General features: G+C 40.2%; 1 protein-coding gene across 12 annotated transcripts in view; it reads left to right on the forward strand.

The window, feature by feature from the left end:
• Window positions 1-27,808, forward strand: part of DMD (dystrophin) — a 1,873,751-nt gene that overhangs the window by 904,062 nt on the left and 941,881 nt on the right. The window lies entirely within an intron of this gene.

The raw sequence follows: 27,808 nt of genomic DNA on the forward strand, positions 1-27,808 counted from the left end.
TCTCAACCTATGGGACAAGTAATAATGGTGTGTATTTAAGTAAAGTCTATTGACTTCATAGTACTGGACCGATTTCTAAATTGGAAACTGACACACGTACTAAATACTAAGTTTCCAGGTAAATCAGCAACATCGCCAAGGTTGGCACAAAGGCAGTACAGACAATTCCACTGGGCTTTACTTTAATATTTCAAGGCTTCAAGCTCTCTTTGACTTCTGTATGGAAATGGAGATTACTACTGATGTAACAGCTGTACTAGGCTACAGGCCAAGCCTGTGTACAGTAAACACTTCTGTCCTGGACACTGGCAGATCCTGCTTCTGTTTGGCTCTGGATCTGCATTCATTGGAGCAATCAATCTTTACAATGGGTCCTACAAAATGACATAGATCGTACTGCTAAAATAAATGTTTCAATTCATTACTCATAGTGCTTGTATGTACAGTTCACAGCTTGGAAATGTTACCATTATTCGGAAAATATACTTTTACTTTAGATATGAAACATTATATAAAAAAATATTTGATTTGACAGTACAATTGATTCACGTCATCCTTCCCAAATGACTCAGATGGAGTAGTGCTCATTCTTGTGATGTTCTTTTTCATTACAAACCATAAAGCAAATTAAACTTCTACTCCCCATAAAAGTAAAACATTCTAGGTATGAAACAGAACTCACGTACAGATATGGCAGATATGGTCAAAGATTCTTAAGAATTGTGTCTGCTCTTATAAACTCTTTTTTCCTTAACACTTTTGTGCCATTTGTTAACAGCTTGAATGCAGCATAGCCAGCAATCCCAAGGCTTGGCTAGCCAGGAAAGTAAAGGCTATGCATACATATTTAGTATCCAGGGATGACCCCCAACTTCTGACTATTCAGAACTAAAATCACATGTTTAGAGACTGATGACAGTAAAAGCAGAAAGTCTATTTATATTGTACATTTACATCAGATTAATGAATTAATTAAAAGGGCCTTCTGACAAAATACTGCTAAGGAAGAGAAATGCCAACTATAAACCATTACTTTGAAAGTCCCCACCAAGTCAGCACTAGAGTTGTTTCTATAACATTTGATAACTTCAGCCCGTCTCTGGCAGCAGAAGTGCCCTGCTAAAGACCCTGATTTACTGCAGGCTAAAGAGTTGGCACTGAAGTGGTAGGGGATTTGGCAGGTAAATAGTAGGTTTTTTTTAGCAGTCCCTACCTAACACTTTCATTGGCTAAACTTTGTCTGATCTTGGACAAGCTATTTCATTAAGCTTAAAACAAAACTTGCATTGGAAAACACATCTTCTACATGGTTAATCTACAGCCTACAATAATAGCACACAGCCACAGCAGGGTATCAGTATAGCATGCACAATACCGCCTGACACCCACACCCAAATCGTGCACAATGATTTTATTGGTAGTACAGATTCCCTTTGGGTCTCTTACTAAAGAGGTTAACTTTTATCTTCTTACATTAAGATACATCAAATTATCACAGTTACTGACACTGGCTAATAAATCTAACAGACCATTAGGTTTACTAACCCATCCTATTAGTTTGTGGTATGTGCACCAGAATGTTTTGGTTCAATTCTGGCAAATACTGTTGCAATCTCTAAGCCTTTTCTAATAAAGCAAGCTAAAAACCTGTCTTAAAGGGATTTTATCATGTGGAATAAATACACATAGGAATATCCTCAAGAAAGGCTCTTACCTTTATTATTCTGATCCATGCCGCTGTTCCTGAGAAATATGTTCTTTCTTCCTTATGTAAATGTTGCAAATCTTGCAGCACGGGGGGCTTCCTCAGTGCTGCTTGAAAACTCTATAGCGCCTTCTACTCTTGCGCTCCTCTTCTCTTCATTCCAAAGTACCAACTGCGCATGTCCGTCCACCATTTTCCTGTTGCCTCTCCCGTTCAACCACAGGAAAATGGCTGATGGACATGTGCAGTCGGCGCATTGGAACAAAGAGAGCAGGAGCGCTAGAGAAGAAGGCAGAGATGGAGAAGAGGACAGAGGCCGTCCCTGGAGAGTTTTCAAGCATCACTGGGGATGCCCCGAGTGCTGTTTGAGTGCAGGGGAACGCCCCCAGTGCTGCAAGAAAACTCATTTACATAAGGAAGAAAGAAGATGTTTCTGAGGAACGGCGGCATGGATCAGAATAATAAAGGAAAGAGAAGAATAGCTTTTTTTTAAAGGCTATTCCTTCGTGTATTTACTTTAAGGCCGGGTTGACACGGAGTATTCTGGCTCGTCATTTGGTACGTAGACGCCGCGGGAGGATTTGCGGGCCGTATACGCTCCCATTGTTTTCAATGGGAGCCGGTACCGTACACGTGGCGCTATTTTGCGGCCGTGATTTAGCATATACGGCCCGCAAATCCTCCCGCGGCGTCTACGTACCAAATGACGAGCCAGAATACTCCGTATGAACCCGGCCTAAAAAGGGTATTCTAGTGATAGAATCCCTTTAAAAACATATGTCTGGTGCATGGAATCTAAATCAGCATTTTAGTACATTTAGCTTTGTAAATATACCTCATTATATGTGATACTGTTCCATTGTTTTCCACCTATAAAATTAAAAATGACCAAATTGATCAGGACAAGCAGAAGTTGCTTTAACCCCTACCTGGTAGGTAGTTGCTTTAACCCCTAAAAGTCACATTGGAATTGCAAAAACACTCTTGAAATTGTCACTTTTTCTTGTAGATTTTGAACTTATGAAGCAAATAAAAATTTCTGACACATAACTTCAGTGCTTATGTGCATTTTAACCTTTTATTAATCTAACATTTTAGCCTTAAGCCAGTAACATTTTATCCCTCTCTGCATTCCTACATACATAATTTACAACACCTTGTATTTTGTGGGTCTATGAGACTTGGATACTTTTTTTATTACTTTATGTTTTGAGGTGAGTTGAACAGAAAACATCAATTTTGGCATTTGAATTTTAATGTTTGTGGTGTACAATGTTCTACTAATTTTGTTTTTGGGGTTGTTATGAATGTGGTAATATCAATTCTGTATTTTATTTTTTTATTAACATAAAGGAATAACCATCACGGCTTTAGCACCTGTGGCCCCAGAGTTAGAGCCGAACAGTAATGCACTTAGCTTAAGACTCTTGCTTGTCCAAAAATCTAAGCGGGCATTCACATGGAGTAAAGTAACGCTGATTCTAACACGATAACTTGCGTAAGAATCAGCGCTGCCAAACAGAATCCCATTGACTTCAATGGGTTCCGTTTAACACGCGTAATTGAAATCAATGGATTAAAAAGCCTCTCATTGATTTCAATGAGATACACGCGTTAAACAGAACCCATTGAAGTCAATGGGATTCTACTTTGCAGCGCTGATTCTTACGCGAGTTATCGTGGCAGAATGAGCACAGCGTAACTCCGTGAGAATGCCCCCTAAGGGCGTTAAAGACTGGGACGTAAGACAGATGTGATATAGAAGAGGGAGTTTCTTTAAAAAGACCTAAAGCTAAGTCAGTGTGGCTGAATTGTACCTGTATTGAAGTCATAGTCTAAGATGTCTAATCATTAGCACATACATGTATACATGAGCTAAACAATAATATATGAGGTAGAAGTTGAACTTGTTTCTTAGCATGTCGTAGAACTTCAGTATTTTTTCTTTTACATTCACATTCAAGGAATGACTCTTTACAGAGTGAAAAAACTAATTACTAGAGAGAACAATTCACCAATTCCTATGCTGAAATGAACACAATTTAGTTTCTCAATTTGTGCGCAAATTAAACAATACCATAGGGATTTCATTTGAGAGACTTTACATATCAGTATCTTGAAACTTATTTGACTCTCTAAATAGATACCTCCTCATTAAATATTCATGAAAGGGACATTCCATGTATATTGTGGAAAATGCTTAAAATATCCAAGTTCCATGTTTGCCACATAAACTGTTAGAGATAATGGCACACACAATATCCATTACACTTTCTATATTACTTTGATAGCTTAGTTTTGGCTTTTACAAAATGTTCAGATATTCATATGACTTCTGTTTATCATTTGAAGACATTATAAAGTTTATAACTGAACATACACATTAAATTATTGCCAGCTTAATATGCTGCTTTCGGCAGGTGCAACCCACCATCTATTATGTTATGGGGACGTCCCAACACTTCCTCAATGGCAGATGTCAAGGAAGAGAAGGATCGGGTAGTTGGATTTCAACATGTAGGATCTTTTGGCTCTAATCAGAGATTCTGTAAGCTCATTGTCAGACTGAGTTGGTGAGGGCTCACGGTATACACTTCATTCAGTGTAAAGTTCATTCTAGTGGCCCACTACACAGCTGCATTCAAATATTGCTTTACCCCTATTTGCAAATTAACAAAAACTGCTCTAACACATTTAACAGCGTGCTGCATAAACTATTTCTGGAACTTGCCTTAGACTAAGGTCCTCATATCTCTGTGAGCCAGAAATATGTGCCCAGCAGATCTCTGGAAGCAGCAACGTTCTACAAGATCATTGTTGATTCGGGCTTCAACAACACCATTTAGAATGTGACACCAAGGAAAGGTGGATACTAGTGTGTCTGCCTCTGAGCCTAGATGTCATCATATCCACCAGATACATATACTGTATATAATAGTAGACATGGCTGTTTGCTATATAGCCTATCCAGTTCATTATATGGATACATAGTTGAAATGAGATGCAGTATGCTACGTATCTGCATGCAATACATGTAGATGTGCTCTGTTGTATGTAAGGTGGGGCTAAAGAGGCCCACCCTGACTCAACAGCCCACTGGGGATTTCATCTGCTCACCTGTGGGCCAGTGAAGACTGAGGGTAGCGTCACTTCTGTGTTGGAGCCTCCATAGGAGACTTGGCCACAGATTCCGCCGAAAATCAGTGGAGTGAAGAACCTGCAAGTGTGAACCTAGCCTGAGTGAGCTGCATCCACAGCATGTGTTTAGAAGGGACATAACTATAGGGTGCATATATAGCAGTCACTAAAAGGGCCCAGAGCCTGAGGGGGCACCTAAGGACTCTGACTCCAAATATATTCCACTATTCTAAATGGCACAAGGTAGTGGCCCCTTTACAGTGTTTACACCCAGACCCAAGTTTTGCTTTAGATGTTGGGTTGGGGAGGTAAAAGGAATAGCTGTTGGCAGAATAAGCAATCATCCAACGGCTATTCAATGTATATGGCCAGTTGGTGGATTTCTATCCAGTTACCAATAAGCATCAATTAGACTGCCTATAACAGTTTGATTGCTTTCATGTACATCTGCATTGTTTTAACTGCGCATAACAATCAAGTTGTACATGGTAATAAAAAAATGTAGAGCCCTTATACTGTGTGTTCTCCACACCCAGAACCAAGTTCAGGCCTGGCCTTAGGTTGGATGGCACCTGCTTTGGTGCTCCTCCATAAGAAAAACAGGATACATATTTCGATATATTGCAGTGATGATCAGGCTGCCTGTACTATGCTTGTGTTTGTATATTTTAGTTCAAGGAAAAGGGTCTGGGCAGAGGACTATATTTGTGCCCCTGGCTGGTGCTACCTTACAAACTGTCTGCCAGCGTCCTGTGGTCACAGGTCAGACATAGTTAAAGTCAGCTACGCTCATGCATTTCTCCTAATCGAAACCCAGTGGTGATCTATGTTCAGCAGAATCACATGGATTCCAGCTCACGGACCTTAATACCACCTCATACAAGGTCTCACAAGGTCTCTAAATCTAAGATAGTCCAACAAGTTTTCTTGGTTTGTTTGTTTGTTTGTTTGTTTAAATGAAAGAGGAACACAATGCACAACTAATCTAGCTTGTTTCATGGGAAATATATAATATTTTTAGTTTCCCAAATTTTCTCTATATTTCTCTACACCATTAATAATACATAAGGAAGACAAAGAGGAGCGTTTTTAATTGAGAATAAAGGAATCCTTGATTTGCTATGAATCTGGAATCTGGCTTTAAACAAACGTTACATATTTGGTAGTTAGTATTCCTGACACAATGTAAAAAGAATACATAAGGCTATTATGCTAACTCTATAAGCAATTTAAGTGGAAGAGCTGGAAACATCATAGATAGTAGAACATGTTAGCGATTATTTGCAAACAGAATATACATTCTGAGGATAATTAGTAAACCTATGTAGCTCTTAAACAGAGCTGAATTGTGGAAGCTGCTGAGAACAAACGGAAACGTTTGCATTTTGCTTTTCCTTTTCCCGCATAAAGTGAACTTGTTAAGTGTATCACATACAGCATATAAAAAAACAGACATAACACTTCCAAAAATATGACATCATCAAAAGAAAGTTATTGGTATACCGTATTTTACGGACTATAAGGCGCACTGGACTATAAGCCACATTGCCCATGAGCGCCTTATAGTCCGTCTCGGTTCATATATAAGGCGCACCGGACTATAAGCCGCAGTCCGGTGCGCATTATATGTTCTTGAAAGCGCTCGGCAGGCGAGGAGGGGCTCTATCAGCAAAATCATGCTGATAGAGCCCAACCGTAATGTTGTGAAACTTACCGAGCTGTGCAGGGTGGGCGGGCATTCAGGCCTCCTCTTCCTCCGATGTTCCGTCCTCCTCCTCCGCCGCTCGCTGATAATGGCCTGGGCGCATGCGCAGTAGTAGAAGCATTATGATATTGCGCATGCGCCCCGGCCATTATCAGCTTGCGAGCGCCGGAGAAGGACGGAACATCGGAGGAAGAGGAGGCCTGAATGCCCGCCCGCCCTGCACCGCTCGGTAAGTTTCACGTTCTGTTTCAGCGTGACAGCAGGGCTGCCGGACACTTCCCATTCATTTCTATGGGAGCCGGCATGCCAGTGCTCCCCATAGAAATGAATGGACTGCTTTTTTCCATTCATAGAGCGCTCGCATGCCGGCTCCCATAGAAATGAATGGGAAGTGTCCGGCAGCCCTGCTGTAACGCCGGCGTGTACTGCTGTGATACACGCCGGCGTTCCGTACTGTGAATGCACCCTTACGGTGCTTTTTATGTATGTATGGAAGCAGCACGCAGACTTTGCCGCCGCTTCCATCCATATATAAGCCGCACCGGACTATAAGGCGCACTTACGATTTCTGAGGAAATCGTAGGTTTTTATGTGCGCCTTATAGTCCGGAAAATACGGTAGATGAAATGATTTCTTCTAAAGATTTGTAGGTTTTATGGAATTGGAATAAATGACGCACAGCAGATTTTGCCATCCAATTCTAAAATGTACTGTATTGAGCCCAGGCCTTTATACAATAATGGTTCTCAAAGTCCCTGCAAAAACAACCCTTTTAAGATGTTGGCCTGACAATTATGAAACCCATATAGTAATTATAATGGTCTATTGTTAAAGACTGATAACAAACCTTTTTCCCTTAAAGATCTGGAGTGTTATAAAATACTTTAAGGGCTTGTTCACACGGGGGCGCGGTGGGGTGGATTTTGGCACCGAGAGTGACGCGGGGAGCCACGTCACTCTCGGGTCAAAACCTGCCTGCCATGACTGTCGCAGTCATGGCTTCCCCCTCCGGAGTCGGCTCAAATGAATGGGCTGACTCCGGAGCTTGCTGCCACCAGGCGGAAGCCGCTGTGGAATCCGCCGGAAGAAAGGGCAGCTCACTAACGGAAAAAAGAACGCTAGTGGTCTCCATAGACCACCATAGTATGGAGGTGGATTTTGAGCCGAAATCCGCTGTCAAAATCCACCTCCTTGCCCCGTGTGAACTAGCCCTAAAGCTGACATTGTGCTCAATTCAGCATGCTTTCAGTTTTGCTAGTATTTGTCTCAGCTCCAGAGATATTGGTGCTTTTAGTTATGGCTACCAATATCACAGCACAGCAGTCTTTGAAGGATGGGTGTTCCTTACCACCCAGTGAAGACTTTGATCTGAGAGTCAGTGCAGTGATATCAGTATCCTAAACTAATGGCACCGATATCTGTGAAAGCAGATGCTGGCAAAACTGAAAACACGCTGATTTCAGGCCACTGTCATCTTTACTGTGGTACAGTCCTATGAAAAAGTTTGGGCACCCCTATAAATCTTAATCATTTTTAGTTCTAAATATTTTGGTGTTTGCAGCAGCCATTTCAGTTTGATATATCTAATAACTGATGGACACAGTAATATTTCAGGATTGAAATGAGGTTTATTGTACTAACAGAAAATGTGCAATATGCATTAAACCAAAATTTGGCTGGTGCAAAAGTATGGGCACCTCAACAGAAAAGTGACATTAATACTTAGTAGATCTTCCTTTTGCAAAGATAACAGCCTCTAGTCACTTCCTGTAGCTTTTAATCAGTTCCTGGATCCTGGATGAAGGTATTTTGGACCATTCCTCTTTACAAAACAATCCAAGTTCAGGTAAGTTTGATGGTCACTGAGCATGGACAGCCCGCTTCTAATCATCCCACAGATGTTCAATGATATTCAGGTCTGGGGACTGGGATGGCCATTCCAGAACATTGTAATTGTTCCTCTGCATGAATGCCTGAGTTGATTTGGAGCGGTGTTTTGGATCATTGTGTTGCTGAAATATCCATCGCCGGCTTAACTTCAACTTCGTCACTGATTCTTGAACATTATTCTCAAGCATCTGCTGATACTGAGGGGAATCCATGCGACCCTCAACTTTAACAAGATTCCCGGTGCCGGCATTGGCCACACAGCCCCAAAGCATGATGGAACCGCCACCAAATTTTACAGTGGGTAGCAAGTGTTTTTCTTGGAATGCTGTTTTTTTTGGATGCCATGCATAACGCCTTTTTGTATAACCAAACAACTCAATCTTTGTTTCATCAGTCCACAGGACCTTCTTCCAAAATGAAGCTGGCTTGTCCAAATGCACTTTTGCATACCTCAGGTGACTCTGTTTGTGGTGTGCTTGCAGATACGGCTTCTTTCTCATCACTCTCCCATACAGCTTCTCCTTGTGCAAAGTGCGCTGTATTGTTGACCGATGCACAGTGACACCATCTGCAGCAAGATGATGCTGCAGCTCTTTGGAGGTGGTCTGTGGATGGTCCTTGACTGTTCTCACCATTCTACTTCTCTGCCTTTCTGATATTTTTCTTGGCCTGCCACTTCTGGGCTTAACAAGAACTGTCTCTGTGGTCTTCCATTTCCTTACTATGTTCCTCACAGTGGAAACTAACAGGTTAAATCTCTGAGACAACTTTTTGTATCCTTCCCCTGAACAACTATGTGGAACAATCTTTGTTTTCAGATCATTTGAGAGTTGTTTTGAGCAGCCCATGATGCCACTCTTCAGAGGAGATTCAAATAGGAGAACAACTTGCAATTGGCCACCTTAAATACCTTTTCTCATGATTGGATACACCTGGCTATGAAGCTCAAAGCTCACTGAGGTTACAAAACCAATTTTGTGCTTCAGTAAGTCAGTAAAAAAAAGTAGTTAGGAGTATTCAAATCAATAAAATGATAAGGGTGCCCATACTTTTGCACCAGTCAAATTTTGGTTTAATGCATATTGCACATTTTCTGTTAGTACAATAAACCTCATTTCAATCCTGAAATATTACTGTGTCCATCAGTTATTAGATATATCAAACTGAAATGGCTGTTGCAAACACCAAAATATTTAGAACTAAAAATGATTAAGATTAATAGGGGTGCCCAAACTTGTTCATAGGACTGTATATAACACTCCTGATTGTAGAGGACATGAATGTTCCTCTTTTAGTAAAGACTCTGTTCACCCCAGCTTGCCCTTTATATTCCCAAATACAATAAAATATATTATTATTTAGTTCACACATTACTTGTAAAGGTAAACTGATAAAGTGGAAATTATCTTTATAGACGGCATGAGCAGTGTGATAACTACATTATGTTACTCTGCTTCAGGCCATTACAACTGTTTTCTTACATCTGTTGCCAATTTATTTTTCTTGCCACATACTAATTATCAAGGGGAACCATGTCAATGTGACACTAACCTCCTGGATCTACAATATCATAATGCTGTAGATTATTACATTTTTTGCAAAAGGATAGGCTCTGTTCACATGATGTTACTGGGTTACTTTTGACTTTATGCGGAGAAAATCTCTTAGCATGTGCACAAACATAACCTCCAGGCTTATGCAACTGTATACTTTAAATGAAAAAGAAATATTCCATATGCTGTGGGGTATATATCCTTGGTTAGGTGCATCTCTACAGCATAGCTGTGTGAATGAGCTCATATTGCTGTGCTTGATGTATGTGCCTGGGGCATTTTCTAGACACCAATGTAACCACTAATGTAAGTCCTAGATTAGAAATATTATTATTATTATTTTTATTGTACTTCTATTATACATATTTGAAGCAATTTATGTCCAAAATGCAAAATACAAAGGAGTTCAAATATGTATCATAAGAGTTACCATAAAAACAAGCAACTAGAAAGCACATGAGCTTATTGATGCTGAAATTCTCCACTCTAATATGACACAAGAACTGTGGTTCTAAGTGTTACAGTACAACAGATCAGTATCTGAGCTCTCTCAAGCCTCTCAGCGTTACTCATCTCCTAAACAAAACCAGTCCGAGGTGACTCTTCTCAGCTAATTTGCAAACAGACTTCCGAGGTGATTTTATATGTTAGCAGAAGATTTTTTAATATAAGAGAGGGAGAACTAACAGGGAGATATCATACTGTACCTGAAAGCCCTGTAGGTTCCCTTTATTATGCATACAGAGAATTACAGGAATATGTTTGTAAACCAACTTTTTGGCTCTAAATTTAATTAATTTTACTTTACAGAAAAAATTAAGATGGTTATTAACCAGCTTATTGTAAGTGTCAAAATATTCATAACTAGAGATTGGCGAACCTCTCAGGATTTGGTTTGGGTGGTTTGAGCCCAAGCTTTGTTTCAGGTTGAACAAGCTTGGGATGAACTACACCTTAAAAGGGCTCAAAGCATAGTTTAGAACATTGTCAAAGCTACTACAAAATCTATCTATCCAGATTCTAGATCTCTGAGGCAAACAGAGCCAAAGTTCTGTAAAATTGAAAGTAACATTATTATATTCAGGGGTCTCTTCGGTGGAGGCCCAGGGGAAATGTAAAAAATAAAAATACAAACATTCATCCACACCTACTGTTGCCTTTTTGCACCTTATTGGGGCATCCTTCACTCTCTCTACATTTCCTTCATGACGTTATTGGGCCTCAGTGAGGATATGGTCATGTCAAGCATTATGAAGTGCTCATGTGCTTGGCGTACTCATGTGACCACTGGTGGCCCATACACAGGCCTCAGTGAGGTCTCCAGTGCTTGATGTCAACAGGAGAGCACTGGATGTCGTGACGAGGCCCAAAAGAAGTAAGGGAAGGTGAGTGTGAATGTTTTTTTTTTGTTTGTTTTTTTTGCCACCTCCCCAACCTTCCACCTATTATACTCTGTGCACTAAAGAGATTTCAGAGTATAATGCAGTGGCCATTTTAGTTTGCCAGAGATGAATCTCCAATTGTTCAGGTTTTGTCAAAAATGTACAATTTGGTATACTTTGGTTGAACCCAGCTCGATACGAGTCAAGTCACACATCTCTATTCAAAACTAAGCAGGATGTTAAAAAATAGACAAAACATTAAAATATTTACCATTTATTATGTGCATCCTAGCTACTTTATTATAAAAAAAAGTCTACTGTTATTTAAAGTGGATACAGCCTATATATGGACATCTTCTTGTAGGTGGAGAAGGAAAGCCTAAGAACAGGACTGGCTCAAGTGTGAGCTGAACATGTTCATATATGGTTTACAGAAATGGATGCCTGCAGAGCTTTTCAGTAGCTATTCAGCATAGCATAATAGCATTCTTCTATTCAGTCCCAACTCACCTATCCTGGGCCTGGTTACACAGCCGTTTGTGAACCCCAAAATTTTTTGGTTCTTCCAAACATGAAATTTTTGGAACATTTGTAAAGAAAACTGGATGGGTCACTATCGCGCATTATGGTGTATCTATTGTTAACTATACTGTATGGAGGGGCTAATATAGGGCATTATAGCATGTGAAGGGGTCATTATGGGAAATTATAGTGTGTAAAGGGGCCACTATGCTACATTATACTGTGTGGAAGCCAGTATGGGACATTAATGCTGTATAAAGTGCACAATGGGACATTATAATGTTTAGAGGCCACTGAGGGGCATTAGACTGTTTACACCGTGGGACATTCATAATGCAAAAAAAACAATATAGTGTAGAAGTGTATTGTCTAGCATATACAAATAACAATTGTGCTGGGATAGTTCAATTCTTATTTACTTTTTTTTTTTGTTTTGCACATCTGCTTTGCGTATAGTATATCATATCTAGCAGGTTCACCTTGAACCCTATTACAGCATTAGTACTTACTGGCATTATACTACCAAAACTGATAATCTGAGCTAAAGTGATCAAATCTTAAGGGGAATTCCCAAATTTAGATATTTATGACATATCCATAGGCATCTGCATCTTTGATCTCTTTCTAGAAGTGGGATAACATGGTTGATGCCTGTAGTATCTAGATGGAGAATGAATGGAGTGATGGTTACATGGTTGCTCTCTCCATTCACTTCTATTGAAGAAGACACTAAATATGTCAAAAACGCCTATAATTATTTGAAATTTTGAGTAACACAAAAAAAAAGAAACTATTCTGAAATTTAAGAGCAATCTAACTCTATGAAATGCCTGTAAATATTAACTGCTCTGCTTTTCCATTGTCTTTTTACAATCAATTTTTCATACGTACATAAATGAACACATACTATTAAATTACCATGTTGCTATGTAAATATAAGAAAAACTAAATCCAATCATGTGCAAATATATCAACTACTTTATGGATATTAATATTCTAATAGTAGAAATATCATTATGATATTGTTATATAAACATGCATAACATTTATTACTCCCAGAATATCATTTACATTAGGATTCTTGGTAGAAGTCTTGGTCTGTTCCATTACTACATATTACATTACTTTTTATTTCTTTCCTTATTTATTTTATTTGCATTTTTTTAACCTATGTGATAAGAAGTGTCAGCAACAAGACAACGGTGGACGAAGAACTGCACTGTTGGATTAGTCCATGGTATAAAGTCTATTTCTAGTTTTTTTTTTATATATTAATCGTTTTGTTTTTTTTTAACCCGGAATTTAAACTAGACATAGCAGAGTCTAGTCAATGGACAATGAATTGTAGTTAAAGGCTATACAAGCTAGCAATGACTAGTACTGTATTTACAGCACTCAACTGTAACTAGACTAAGATATAGCATGCAAATTAAACTTCAAGGGAGTCTGACAGGTCCAAAATACAACCCAAACTACTAAGAGTGCTGTTTAGGGACCTATAGTGTAACCAGAAAAACCAATGAAGCAATACAGAGAAAATCAATTTTTACGACTATGCAAATCAGCATGCAAGTTCAGGCGTCGGGCCTAACTCTTTGCTAGGTTTACAGACAGTTGCAACTGCCTTGACTGTCCCTTGGAATCACAGAATCACAGTATATATATATATATATATATATATATATATATATATATATATATATATATATATATTTATAATGAAACAGTGGCACCCCTGCTCTAAATATATATATATATATATATATATATATATATATATATATATATATATTACAAAAAATGCCCAAAAGCATCTTTTACAAGTTCTCCTAAAATGTGAAGGAAGCAATAGATAGGAAAAAATGTAACTTCACCCCCCCACACTATGGATTTCTGAACAAAATAAATAAATTAAAGCTTTGTTACCCTTTAAACACTCCTGGTTTGCACTTTTTTACATAAAGATTAGAGATGAGCGAACAGTGTTCTATCGAACACATGTTCGATCGGATATCAGGGTGTTCGCCATGTTCGAATCAAATCGAACACCACGTGGTAAAGTGCGCCAAAATTCGATTCCCCTCCCACCTTCCCTGGCGCCTTTTTTGCACCAATAACAGCGCAGGGGAGGTGGGACAGGAACTACGACACTGGGGGCATTGAAAAAAATTGGAAAAAGTCATTGGCTGCCGAAATCAGGTGACCTCCATTTTAGACGAATAGTGGATTTCAAATCCGGGTCATATGAGAATGTGAACTTTGTGACTATGAGACAGGGATAGCTGTACAGGCAGGGATAGCTAGGGATAACCTTTATTTAGGGGGGAATGTTATTAAAAATAACTTTTTGGGGCTCTATCGGGTGTGTAATTGTGATTTTTGTGAGATAAACTTTTTCCCATAGGGATGCATTGGCCAGCGCTGATTGGCCGAATTCCGTACTCTGGCCAATCAGTGCTGGCCAATGCATTCTATTAGCTTGATGAAGCAGAGTGTGCACAAGGGTTCAAGCGCACCCTCGGCTCTGATGTAGCAGAGCCGAGGCTGCACAAGGGTTCAAGCGCACCCTCGGCTCTGATGTAGGAGAGCCGAGGGTGCACTTGAACCCTTGTGCACCCTCAGCTCTGCTACATCAGAGCCGAGGGTGCGCTTGAACCCTTGTGCACACTCTGCTTCATCAAGCTAATAGAATGCATTGGCCAGCGCTGATTGGCCAATGTATTCTATTAGCCTGATGAAGTAGAGCTGAATGTGTGTGCTAAGCACACACATTCAGCTCTACTTCATCGGGCTAATAGAATGCATTGGCCAGCGCTGATTGGCCAGAGTACGGAACTCGACCAATCAGCGCTGGCTCTGCTGGAGGAGGCGGAGTCTAAGATCGCTCCACACCAGTCTCCATTCAGGTCCGACCTTAGACTCCGCCTCCTCCGGCAGAGCCAGCGCTGATTGGCCGAAGGCTGGCCAATGCATTCCTATGCGAATGCAGAGACAGCAGTGCTGAGTCAGTTTTGCTCAACTACACATCTGATGCACACTCGGCACTGCTACATCAGATGTAGCAATCTGATGTAGCAGAGCCGAGGGTGCACTAGAACCCCTGTGCAAACTCAGTTCACGCTAATAGAATGCATTGGCCAGCGCTGATTGGCCAATGCATTCTATTAGCCCGATGAAGTAGAGCTGAATGTGTGTGCTAAGCACACACATTCAGCACTGCTTCATCACGCCAATACAATGCATTAGCCAGTGCTGATTGGCCAGAGTACGGAATTCGGCCAATCAGCGCTGGCCAATGCATTCTATTAGCCCGATGAAGTAGAGCTGAATGTGTGTGCTTAGCACACACATTCAGCTCTACTTCATCAGGCTAATAGAATACATTGGCCAATCAGCGCTGGCCAATGCATTCTATTAGCTTGATGAAGCAGAGTGTGCACAAGGGTTCAAGCGCACCCTCGGCTCTGATGTAGCAGAGCCGAGGCTGCACAAGGGTTCAAGTGCACCCTCGGCTCTCCTACATCAGAGCCGAGGGTGCGCTTGAACCCTTGTGCAGCCTCGGCTCTGCTACATCAGAGCCGAGGGTGCGCTTGAACCCTTGTGCACACTCTGCTTCATCAAGCTAATAGAATGCATTGGCCAGCACTGATTGGCCAGAGTACGGAATTCGGCCAATCAGCGCTGGCCAATGCATTCTATTAGCCCGATGAAGTAGAGCTGAATGTGTGTGCTAAGCACACACATTCAGCACTGCTTCATCACGCCAATACAATGCATTAGCCAGTGCTGATTGGCCAGAGTACGGAATTCGGCCAATCAGCGCTGGCTCTGCTGGAGGAGGCGGAGTCTAAGATCGCTCCACACCAGTCTCCATTCAGGTCCGACCTTAGACTCCGCCTCCTCCAGCAGAGCCAGCGCTGATTGGCCGAATTCCGTACTCTGGCCAATCAGCACTGGCTAATGCATTGTATTGGCTTGATGAAGCAGTGCTGAATGTGTGTGCTTAGCACACACATTCAGCTCTACTTCATCGGGCTAATAGAATGCATTGGCCAATCAGCGCTGGCCAATGCATTCTATTAGCGTGAACTGAGTTTGCACAGGGGTTCTAGTGCACCCTCGGCTCTGCTACATCAGATTGCTACATCTGATGTAGCAGTGCCGAGTGTGCATCAGATGTGTAGTTGAGCAAAACTGACTCAGCACTGCTAAGTCTGCATTCGCATAGGAATGCATTGGCCAGCCTTCGGCCAATCAGCGCTGGCTCTGCCGGAGGAGGCGGAGTCTAAGGTCGGACCTGAATGGAGACTGGTGTGGAGCGATCTTAGACTCCGCCTCCTCCAGCAGAGCCAGCGCTGATTGGCCGAATTCCGTACTCTGGCCAATCAGCACTGGCTAATGCATTGTATTGGCTTGATGAAGCAGTGCTGAATGTGTGTGCTTAGCACACACATTCAGCTCTACTTCATCGGGCTAATAGAATGCATTGGCCAGCGCTGATTGGCCGAATTCCGTACTCTGGCCAATCAGCACTGGCTAATGCATTGTATTGGCTTGATGAAGCAGTGCTGAATGTGTGTGCTTAGCACACACATTCAGCTCTACTTCATCGGGCTAATAGAATGCATTGGCCAGCGCTGATTGGCCGAATTCCGTACTCTGGCCAATCAGCACTGGCTAATGCATTGTATTGGCTTGATGAAGCAGTGCTGAATGTGTGTGCTTAGCACACACATTCAGCTCTACTTCATCGGGCTAATAGAATGCATTGGCCAGCGCTGATTGGCCGAATTCCGTACTCTGGCCAATCAGCACTGGCTAATGCATTGTATTGGCTTGATGAAGCAGTGCTGAATGTGTGTGCTTAGCACACACATTCAGCTCTACTTCATCGGGCTAATAGAATGCATTGGCCAATCAGCGCTGGCCAATGCATTCTATTAGCGTGAACTGAGTTTGCACAGGGGTTCTAGTGCACCCTCGGCTCTGCTACATCAGATTGCTACATCTGATGTAGCAGTGCCGAGTGTGCATCAGATGTGTAGTTGAGCAAAACTGACTCAGCACTGCTAAGTCTGCATTCGCATAGGAATGCATTGGCCAGCCTTCGGCCAATCAGCGCTGGCTCTGCCGGAGGAGGCGGAGTCTAAGGTCGGACCTGAATGGAGACTGGTGTGGAGCGATCTTAGACTCCGCCTCCTCCAGCAGAGCCAGCGCTGATTGGCCGAATTCCGTACTCTGGCCAATCAGCACTGGCTAATGCATTGTATTGGCTTGATGAAGCAGTGCTGAATGTGTGTGCTTAGCACACACATTCAGCTCTACTTCATCGGGCTAATAGAATGCATTGGCCAGCGCTGATTGGCCGAATTCCGTACTCTGGCCAATCAGCACTGGCTAATGCATTGTATTGGCTTGATGAAGCAGTGCTGAATGTGTGTGCTTAGCACACACATTCAGCTCTACTTCATCGGGCTAATAGAATGCATTGGCCAGCGCTGATTGGCCGAATTCCGTACTCTGGCCAATCAGCACTGGCTAATGCATTGTATTGGCTTGATGAAGCAGTGCTGAATGTGTGTGCTTAGCACACACATTCAGCTCTACTTCATCGGGCTAATAGAATGCATTGGCCAATCAGCGCTGGCCAATGCATTCTATTAGCGTGAACTGAGTTTGCACAGGGGTTCTAGTGCACCCTCGGCTCTGCTACATCAGATTGCTACATCTGATGTAGCAGTGCCGAGTGTGCATCAGATGTGTAGTTGAGCAAAACTGACTCAGCACTGCTAAGTCTGCATTCGCATAGGAATGCATTGGCCAGCCTTCGGCCAATCAGCGCTGGCTCTGCCGGAGGAGGCGGAGTCTAAGGTCGGACCTGAATGGAGACTGGTGTGGAGCTATCTTAGACTCCGCCTCCTCCAGCAGAGCCAGCGCTGATTGGTCGAGTTCCGTACTCTGGCCAATCAGCACTGGCCAATGCATTTCTATGGGGAAAAGTTAGCTTGCGAAAATCGCAAACTGACAGGGATTTCCATGAAATAAAGTGACTTTTATGCCCCCAGACATGCTTCCCCTGCTGTCCCAGTGTCATTCCAGGGTGTTGGTATCATTTCCTGGGGTGTCATAGTGGACTTGGTGACCCTCCAGACACGAATTTGGGTTTCCCCCTTAACGAGTTTATGTTCCCCATAGACTATAATGGGGTTCGAAACCCATTCGAACACTCGAACAGTGAGCGGCTGTTCGAATCGAATTTCGAACCTCGAACATTTTAGTGTTCGCTCATCTCTAATAAAGATGTGTTGTTACTTATCTTTCTTATTGCCTGGATCATAGAGGGGTGAGTAATATTTTTCGGTTTTTGACATGCCCCTATTAGGCACTTACACACTTAGTTTTCTGTGCCGGGAAACCACTTTTACAGCTAATAAATATTGTACCATTTATTTGCATACATTAGTTGTACTGTCATAGTATACATTGAGAGAACTCAACTACCACATTTGCAAGTACTACAGGACACTTTGAAGAAATGTAACTAAAATCATTTATGAACATCATTTTTTTGTTATATACAAATATAAAACTTACATAAAGATTTCTGTAACATTTTGTATAAAATGCAATACAATGCTTCTTTGGACTCAACCCTCGTAACAACAATTGATTTAGACCAGATCTGTAATCAAAGTTCTTCTAGTTGATACAGGAACTAGACAAGGGCTTGTTTACTGACTTATACCTACAAGCATAGTTACACTCCTATAATGTAATGTTCTCTGCTATGCTATACTACATTCTTGTAAATTAGTTGTTTAGTATTAAATTACTGTATAGTAAAAATAAACATTTATAATACAAATTATAAATTATTTTCATACATTGAAAAAGCAAAACAGACCATAAGCCAGCTACATGGTGAATACAACTCTGGATGAGTAACAATATATCTAGAATAAAGCATTGCATTTTATATATAGACTTATAATGCTATGAATATTGCTAAATACTATTTGAATAATCACAAAGTTTTTGGTCAACACAAGGAAAGTATCCAGATGACATAAAAGTCAGTAATGCAAATAGCAATGTTCGATCTACCTTCATTATCATATACATTCATTACATTATCATCATTATGTAGACATATAAATAAATGCACAAGAAAGATTAAAGGGATTCTACCATTAAAATCATCTTTTTTCTCGTTCACACATAGGAATAGCCTTAAGAAAGGCTATTCTCCTACCTTTAGATGTCTTCTCTGTTTCACTGTTCGGCAGAAATCCCGGTTTTCGTTGGTATGCAAATGAGTTCTCTCGCAGGACTGCTCAAACAGCACTGTGGGCATCCCCAATGCTGCGAGAGAACTCTCCAGCACCGCCTCCATCTTCTTCAGGAACATCCTCTTCACGCGTCTTCTTCCAGTGGTGGGGGTGAAACTTGTAGGCCTCGGGCAGAGCCGACTGCAAATGCCCACAAGCCACAAGAAAATGGCCACTTACTTATTGTGTAAGCGGCCATTTTTCTTGTGGCCGCAGGCATGCGCAGTCGGCTCTGCCCGAGGCCGCCGGAAGAAGACGTGAAGAGAGCCTGTTCCTGAAGAAGATGGAGGCGGCGCTGGAGAGTTCTCTTGCAGAATTGGCGGCGCCTCCAGTGCTGTTTGAGCACTGGGGCCCGCCCCCAGTGCTGTGAGAGAACTCATTTGCATACCGACAAAAACTGGGATTTCTACCGAACGGCGGTTTAGAAGACATCTAAAGGTAGGAGAAGAATAGCTTTTCTTAAGGCTATTCCTACGTGTGATCATGAAAAAAAATTGATTTTAATGGTAGAATCCCTTTAAAAAAAATACTCAAACTAAGACAACTCATTGCAAAATATAGTATTTGTGCCATGCCCCTTTCATAAACAGTAATAATGTCAGGCAAATAGACTTGAGCTAGCAATCTTAAATCTTAAATATATGTAAAGCAGAGAGGCAAAATCATATTTTGCTTGTACCTTAGGATAAACACAATGCAGTTATTTGTTGCATTAGGTTATAATTATTTCCTCTGCCCAGGAGCAAATAGGAATTACAAACCAAAACCAATATATTATTCAAGAAACTATTGCTCTGAGACATTGCCAATGATATACGTAGCATTAGCAAGACATTGTTACAGAATGATTTTACATACAAGGCATAAACCTGACTGCAATCACATCTCAGTGAACTATGCCGTTAATCTGCTTTAGGAATCAGTATACTTTTTGTTCTGCCCTGAAGTGCCGCAACTGTCGGGCAGTAAAAGTGCTTGTTCCAAGAAAGGTATGTTAAATCTGTGTCTTCTTCAACATATCGGCAGTAAAGAAAAGGTCGTTTCATAGGCCTAACACAAAGACTCAAGCATAAATAAGAGAGAACTATCCCAAGGCAGGTTCACAAGGAATAGTCATATCTAACACATTTCCTTGCATGAAACATTTAACATTTAAATGTGCAAATGCATCTACTTAGCACAAATACTCTATAGTCTATTTGTCCTTTTACATATCAATGTTTAATCCTCGCTTTATACACATACATTTATGTGCTAGGCCTAAATATTTTATTAGCCATTGCAAATACCATTTTCAGCAGAGATAGGGGCATACTTAGTAAAGTGAACATAAAAGCTAAAACCCATTACACAATAATCAATAGACATCTGCTATGTTTCTTTCCAAGAGTCACAAATATCTTCTGGGCACAAAAGTGCAGATGACGGGAAACAAATATTTTCATTATAAGGTAATAAGAGAAGCTTTAGGGTAATAATATTTCATTTCATAAAGTGATAGTTTAAAACCTTTTTTGCATGCTAAATTGTTAAGTGTCATTTAGTGAAATGTGGAGAGCTGTTCGACTGTGTAAAAGATGCATCCGGCATTAATCTCATGCTTAGAAACTTCTAGCCATGGATGTTCTTACAGTACAGGCGGATACTGCTTATCAGGACAATTTATGTACATTTTGCAGATCAAGCCTTCATCTTGCAGTTGCAGCTCTTTTTAGTATTAGCTTTCATCTTTACATAGTAAAGTAAAATGCTGTGCACTCTACATGTGTATAACATCAATAGACCAAAAGAATTTTTACTTTTCTTAACGCAAAAATAACAACATAATGTTAAAGTAAAATATGACCACTGTGATGAGCGGTATGGCTGAAGCGACTTTATCAGGTCTAGTATATTCCAGTTTATTTTTTTCTGGAGGCAGCATTATTTGTGACACATTTTCAGTATTTCCCAGGTTGTTGATAAATTTGTCACATCTTAAAGAGATTCTATCCCTAGAATATCCTTTTAAAACTAAATACACGTAGGAATAGCCTTAAGAAAGGCTATTCCCTTACCTTTATTATTTAGATCCATGTGGCGATCCTGAGAAATATCTTCTTTCTTATTTATGTAAATGAGTATTCTCGCAGCACTTTGGGGTATTCCCCAGCACTCAAACATCACTGAGGGCGTCCCCAGTGCTGCTTGAACACACTCCAGCGACGACCTCTGTCTTCTTATCCGCCTCTGCCGCCTTCTCTCGCACTCCTCTTCTCTTGGTTCCAAAGCATCGACTGCACATTTCTGTTGGCTGATGGACACTCGAAGTCGGTGCTTTGGAACGAAAAGAAGAGGAGCGCGAGGGACGAAGGTGGAGAAGAAGACAGAGGCCGTCGCTGGAAAGTTTTCAGACAGTACAGGGGACACCCCCAGTGTAGTTTGAGTGCAGGGGAACGCCCCAAGTGCTGCAAGAAAACTCATTTACATAAAGAAGAAAGAAGATATTTCTCCGAATTAAAAAGGTAAGAGAAGAATAGCCTTTCTTAAGGCTATTCCTATGTTTATTTTGTTTAAAAAGGGTGTTCTAGTGATAGAATCCCTTTAAGTATTGTACATCTAAAGATGATTCTTCATTTTTTGGCTGCCCTACTGACTGTGAGATTGTGCAGTTTCATAAATATGTCTAAATCTTTGTCAAACAGCAAACAGTCACTTTTCACAATTTTAGAAACGGGCACACAGGGCTCTGACCTCTGGTGTCAATGGTTCCGCAGATAAAGCTCTATTTTGGAGTAAGACACACTAGTAAAAAAAAGTGCAAACACATTGATAAATGCGGACTATTGTTCCATTATTGGGGAATTCATCTTCTGTATTTTTTTTCCAACATATTTCTCTTTGGAGTTATGGCTGATACACAAATATAGTTAAGGCATTTGGGATAGATACGTGATACCATTAAACCATGACACACCATTAAACTATAGATCCATTTATTCCAGCTCTTTCAGGCTAATATTTTCCAATACATGATATAAAAACAAAAAGGCAGTATGGTGTAGAGCTACGGAAGTAACCACATATCCAGTGAAATACCAGTGAGGCGAGATAAATTGGAAAAAAAAAAATCAATTTGTCAGTAGGCAAGGCTTCATTTCACAGTTTTGATGGAGTGCCTTGTGGTTCCTTTCATCTTCCTATACTGATCATACTATCAGGAACATCATATGCCCTACAAATATGTCAAGAAATTGCATAATATGTGACAAGATTTTGCAGGATCGGCATATTAATGCCTAATTGTTGGGCTAGGCAATCAATATCATATCAGTGTGAGTCTGATCCTTACGTTCCTGCCAATCTGATATTTGGAAAGGTATAAAGCTGCAACAGCCTGTCCAGCCATTAGCTGAGGCCATACAAGAAGACTTACCCATATAGACACATACAAAGCCACAGCATTCATTAATATTTAATCATTAAAATATAGTGTATGAGGGCCTGAAAGCATGCAAACAGTTACCGATCAAACATGCTACACTATAGAATCTGTATTATACAGTAGGTTAAATGCTAATCATATAGCAAAAAGAACAATAGCCAGTTTGGTACACAGATACCTATTTGCATACTTTTATTTTTATTGATATCATTTTTGTGTTTGCTTATTGGGAATACTTCTTGGAAATACTGCTCATCTCAGATTATACACTCCAGCTCCAGATGTTGAAGGTATACCTTGTGCTGTAAAGAGATTGTGAAGAACAGTTCTCCCAAGTGCATATTGTAACTAGAGAACCGCTGCTTTACAGTAATTTAAGCCATCTTTTCTCATACCAATCACAGGCAAAGAACTTGTATCAGGGCCAAGTTCATACACCCTATCCCTCGATTGGATGCTGAGCCAGGTCCCTGATAGGCTCTGCCTTCCAAACCTCTGACTGCCCAACAGTCTCAACCAGTTTGGCTATCAGACACAACAACGTTAAAGAGACAGTTGTATGAGAAATGCACACCCTAGTCACAATTTCCTTGACTACCATCTCCCTGACCGGACCAATGGTTGCAGAGAAGAAAATGGTGCTGGGGTGCAAACATTTAGATTCCTGACAAGGATCTTGACTCCATCAGAGCAGACAATGATCTTTACAGTGCCTTTCTCCTCTAGCTCATAGAGTGGTTCTTTTAAATGACAAAACTATTTTTGGTGGTAATGTCCTTTTACATCTGTACATCTAAGGACGGTGTCACACAGTCTTTGTTGTGACAGTTTATTGAGCCAATGGTATTGTGTATTCAAAAGAAATCAGAAATATAAAGAAATTCCTTTAAAGGAATTGTCTAGTAGTATACAGTATTTCTAATGACCTATCTAAAGCATATCCATAGGATAGGTCAAGAAACAGCAGATCATCAGGGGTCCAACCAGCATCTGTGCTGATCAGCTTTTCTCAGAGGCCTCACTGTACCAGAATAAGCACAGATTCATACACCATGAAGCACCCACTTTCCTGGGTGCTAGTACTACTCAATACTATGCATGCACCCATTACTTTAGTTTTGATAGACTACTGCACAAATGCATTTTAAAGGAAACTTGTTTATGCGATAGCTTCACCTAAAGAGAGTCTTTCATCTCCCCTAATATAGGACATGTTATTGAAAACCTGATGGTGCTCTTAACTCAGTGCACTTCAGTTTTACTGGTATTTTCCCTGTTGCAAAGATATTGGTGCTATTAGTTTTGGTGACTGATATCATTGTACTTGTCAGAGAGGCTGGTCATACAGCTCAGTGTCATTGCAAGGAGGTTGGGAACACTCCCTAATGGTACACTTCTCTAGTCTTCTACTCTGAAGGGGGCATTCCTGACTGGCCTATAATAAGGTCACTTAGCAGGTACAGTGATGTAGCTGAAACTAATGGCACCAATATCGCTGAAACTGGGGAAATATGCTATCAAAACCGAAACTGTGTTAAATTCCGCACACTTTCAGCTTGGCAATGGTATATTACATGCCATATCTTAGATGAAAAGAAAGGTCCTCTTTAAAACACTAGAAATGCTTTACAATTTAGAAATGCTCAAAAAAATCTCTTTTTCAGTTAAGAGCTTCATTTAGGAAGTTATCATTCAAGAAATATCCTATAAATAGCACTGGAATTCAAGTGACTACTTTGTTATTCTGTGCCACTATTACATCCTATGCTAAACTAAGAGGGGTTTGCTTGACAATTTTAGACATTTTTTAGTCATATAATTTTAGACATATTTTGTATTAATATAATTATACTTCAACATCTTGAATATAGATATATCTCTTCTAATTCATTGAGGGGACATATTGAATAGTACTACTAAAATTGTGGTTACGTTTTTAACTTTAAAGCAAATTACATTGAAATTGAATTTTTTTTTTAAATTCATGTAATTGATATTACTTAGATTAATGAACAGAGGCATAAGAACATATTACAGATTTACACTGACAACAGGTTGCTGAGTTTTTATTTTTATATACATAAAACATGTACTTGATACTCTATTGATCAAGTATAGAAAAAACAATGATGATGTAAACCTAAAAAGTAATTACAATGCAATAAACAATACAGAAAAATGTGATAAAAAAAAAGCATTCTGTGTTTTACTGTAGCAGCAACGGGAATGAGATTTTAGTTAATCTCATCCACACATTGCATAAAAATAGACCTACTTTTTCAAAAGCGCAAGAATGTTGATTTTAGATGCAGAATTGCAAGTGTTTTTCCTGTCAGTCTAATAGGGGAAAGAAAAGAGGCAATGAAAATGCTGTGAAAAAAAACCACATGATTTGTTATATTTTTCAATTCTAATACCATCTACTATAACTGCCGAGTGGTCTTCTCATACTCTTACTGGGGGAGGGGGAAAGAAAAGGGTTCATGAATAAAGTTATATTGAGGGTCTTTGAATGGGTTCTACAGTTAGTATCAAGGACAGGATCAGATCCTTTAACCTCTTCCCGACATCTGCTGTAATAGTATGGCGCTGCCGGGAAGGACTTCCCGCAAACCACTGTAGTACTACGGCGGCTGTGTACGCACCATGCCCTGCGAGTGTCAGCCGTATTTTAGGGCTGACAATGCCCTGTAACACCCACGGTCGGAACCGGGTCCGATTGCAGGGGTTAACCCCTGAGATGCCGCCGGTCAAACATGACTGTCGGCATCTCAGGGGTTTCGGTATATTATGGTGCCAATCGCCACCCCCCGCAACAGTTTCAGGGGGTGCTGGTGTTGGTAATGGGCAGCCCGGGGTCTGATCAGTGACCCCGGGTCTTCCACATGCTGTCCCCTGCACGTACCTGGTTGATCCTGCCAAAAAGGAAGCTGTCAGCCCCGTGCATCTACACAGGCTGACAGCTTCCTCTACACTGCAATACATATGTAACACGTGTATTGCGGTATACATTTAGTGAAGCAGAGATCAGCAGATCACTGCTTTAATCCCCCATGGGGACAGAAAAAAAAAGTTATAAAAAAGTAAAAATAAAAAAGTTTAAATAATTTAAAAAAAAATTAGAAATAAAGCCCCCAAAATCCCTTTTTCCCATATAAAATGTTTTATTATGTAAAATAAAGAAAAATAGAAAGAAACATTACATATTTGGTATCACCGCGTCCGTAATAACTTCAACAATAAAATTAAAACATTATTTAACCTGAACGGCGAACATCATTAAAAAAAAAAAAAAAAGTAGAAAAATAATGATTATTCACCACCTTTCCCTTACAAAATGTTCAATAAAAAGTAATCAAATGGTCAGATGAAAACCAAAATGGTACCAATAAAAAGCAGAGGTCATCCCACAAAAAATAAGCCCTCAACCAGCTCTGTCTACTGAAAAATAAAAATGTTATGCCTTTCAGAAGATGGCGATGCAAAAATAATTGATTTTTTTCCCTAAATTGAATTTTATTCTGCACAAATAGCAACGCATTAAAAAATTATATAAATGAGGTATTGCCGTAACTGTACCGACCCGCAGAATAAAGGTAACACGTTACTTCTAGTGTATGCTGCACAGGAAAAAAAAAATGCTAAAAAGCAATGCCAGAATTAATGTTTCCTTTTACATCCCACCCAGACAGAGATAATAATATGTAGTCAATAAGTTACCTCAAAATGGTGCCATTGAAAACTACATCTAATACCGCAAACACCAAGCCCTCATGTGGCCACATTGCCAGAAAATAAAAATAAACACAGCACAGCATACATATTCACTTCGGGGTTACTAATGCTCATTACATCACTTGATAAATTTTTTGAGGGGTTTTCAAAACGGGTCACTTTCTAGAGGTTTTCACTGTTTTGACACCTCAAGGGCTTTGTAAATGCGACATGGTTCCTGAAACTGATCACTGCTGGATCTGCCCTCTAAAAGCTCCTTGGTGCGCTTTCCCTTCTGCATCTCGCTGTGCGTCCATATATTAGTTTACACTCACAAGTGGGGTACTATGGTAGTCGGGAGAACTTGCATAACAAATTGTGGGATGCGTTTTCTCCTTTAACCCCTTGTGAATGTGCAAATTCTAGGGCTAAACGAAAATATTAGTAAAATAAAATCAAATGTGTAAATTTCACCTCCATTTTGTCTTAATTCCTGTTAAAGGGATATTCCCATGTACATAATCATATCTATATTTGTAGATAATTAAAAGTTAAACATTTTTACAAATATAAGTAATTAAAAATTCTGCAGAGTTTTAAAGATGTTATCTTGATCGGTTGCCATGGATACGACCACTAATGCAGAAACTTTCTATGGTCTGGGACTTGTCAGGAACCCAGCTATGATTTTCTTATTGTAGCTGGGGTATCAGGTGGGGACACTACATGTATCATAAGATATCCCGGCCACAATAAAGAAATCATGGCTGATTTTCTGACCTTAGAAAGTTTCTGCATTGGTGGTTGTATCCTCTGGCAACTGATCAAGATAACAGACTGTCACCACTAAAAGTTAGAGAAAATCTTTAAAACTCTGCAGAATTTTTAATTACTTCTATTTGAAAAAATGTTTAACTTTTAATTATCTACGAATTTAAAAATAATTATGTAGATGGGAATACCTCTTTAAGCACTTATAGGGTTAAAACACTAGGTATATGTTGTTTTGGCTTATTTAAGGGCTGCAGTTTTGAAAATGGGGTGATTTATGGGGGTTTCTAATACAAGGGTCTTTCAAAACCCCTTCATAACTGGATTAGTCCCTTAAAAAATGGGTTATGGAAATTTCTTGAAAATTTTGAATATTGTTATTTCACTTGTAAACCTTATAATGTCCGTAAAAAATAAAAGGGCGCCTAAAGTTTGATGCCGACATAAAGCAGAGATCTGGTATATTAGATTTATGATATAATTTTGGCGGTCTGACTATCTGTATGCAATGCACATCATTTCAAACTTTATAAAATGCATATTTTTCAAAATTTCCACTAAATTTCCTATTTTTTCATAATTAAACACAAAACATATCAACCAAAATTTACCACTAACATGAAGTACAATGTGTTACGAGAAAACGATCTCAAAATCACTTTGGTAAGTTAAAGCG

The sequence above is a fragment of the Leptodactylus fuscus genome, chromosome 2 (assembly GCF_031893055.1).
Source record: "Leptodactylus fuscus isolate aLepFus1 chromosome 2, aLepFus1.hap2, whole genome shotgun sequence".
In the NCBI taxonomy this organism is placed as follows: Eukaryota; Metazoa; Chordata; class Amphibia; order Anura; family Leptodactylidae; genus Leptodactylus; species Leptodactylus fuscus.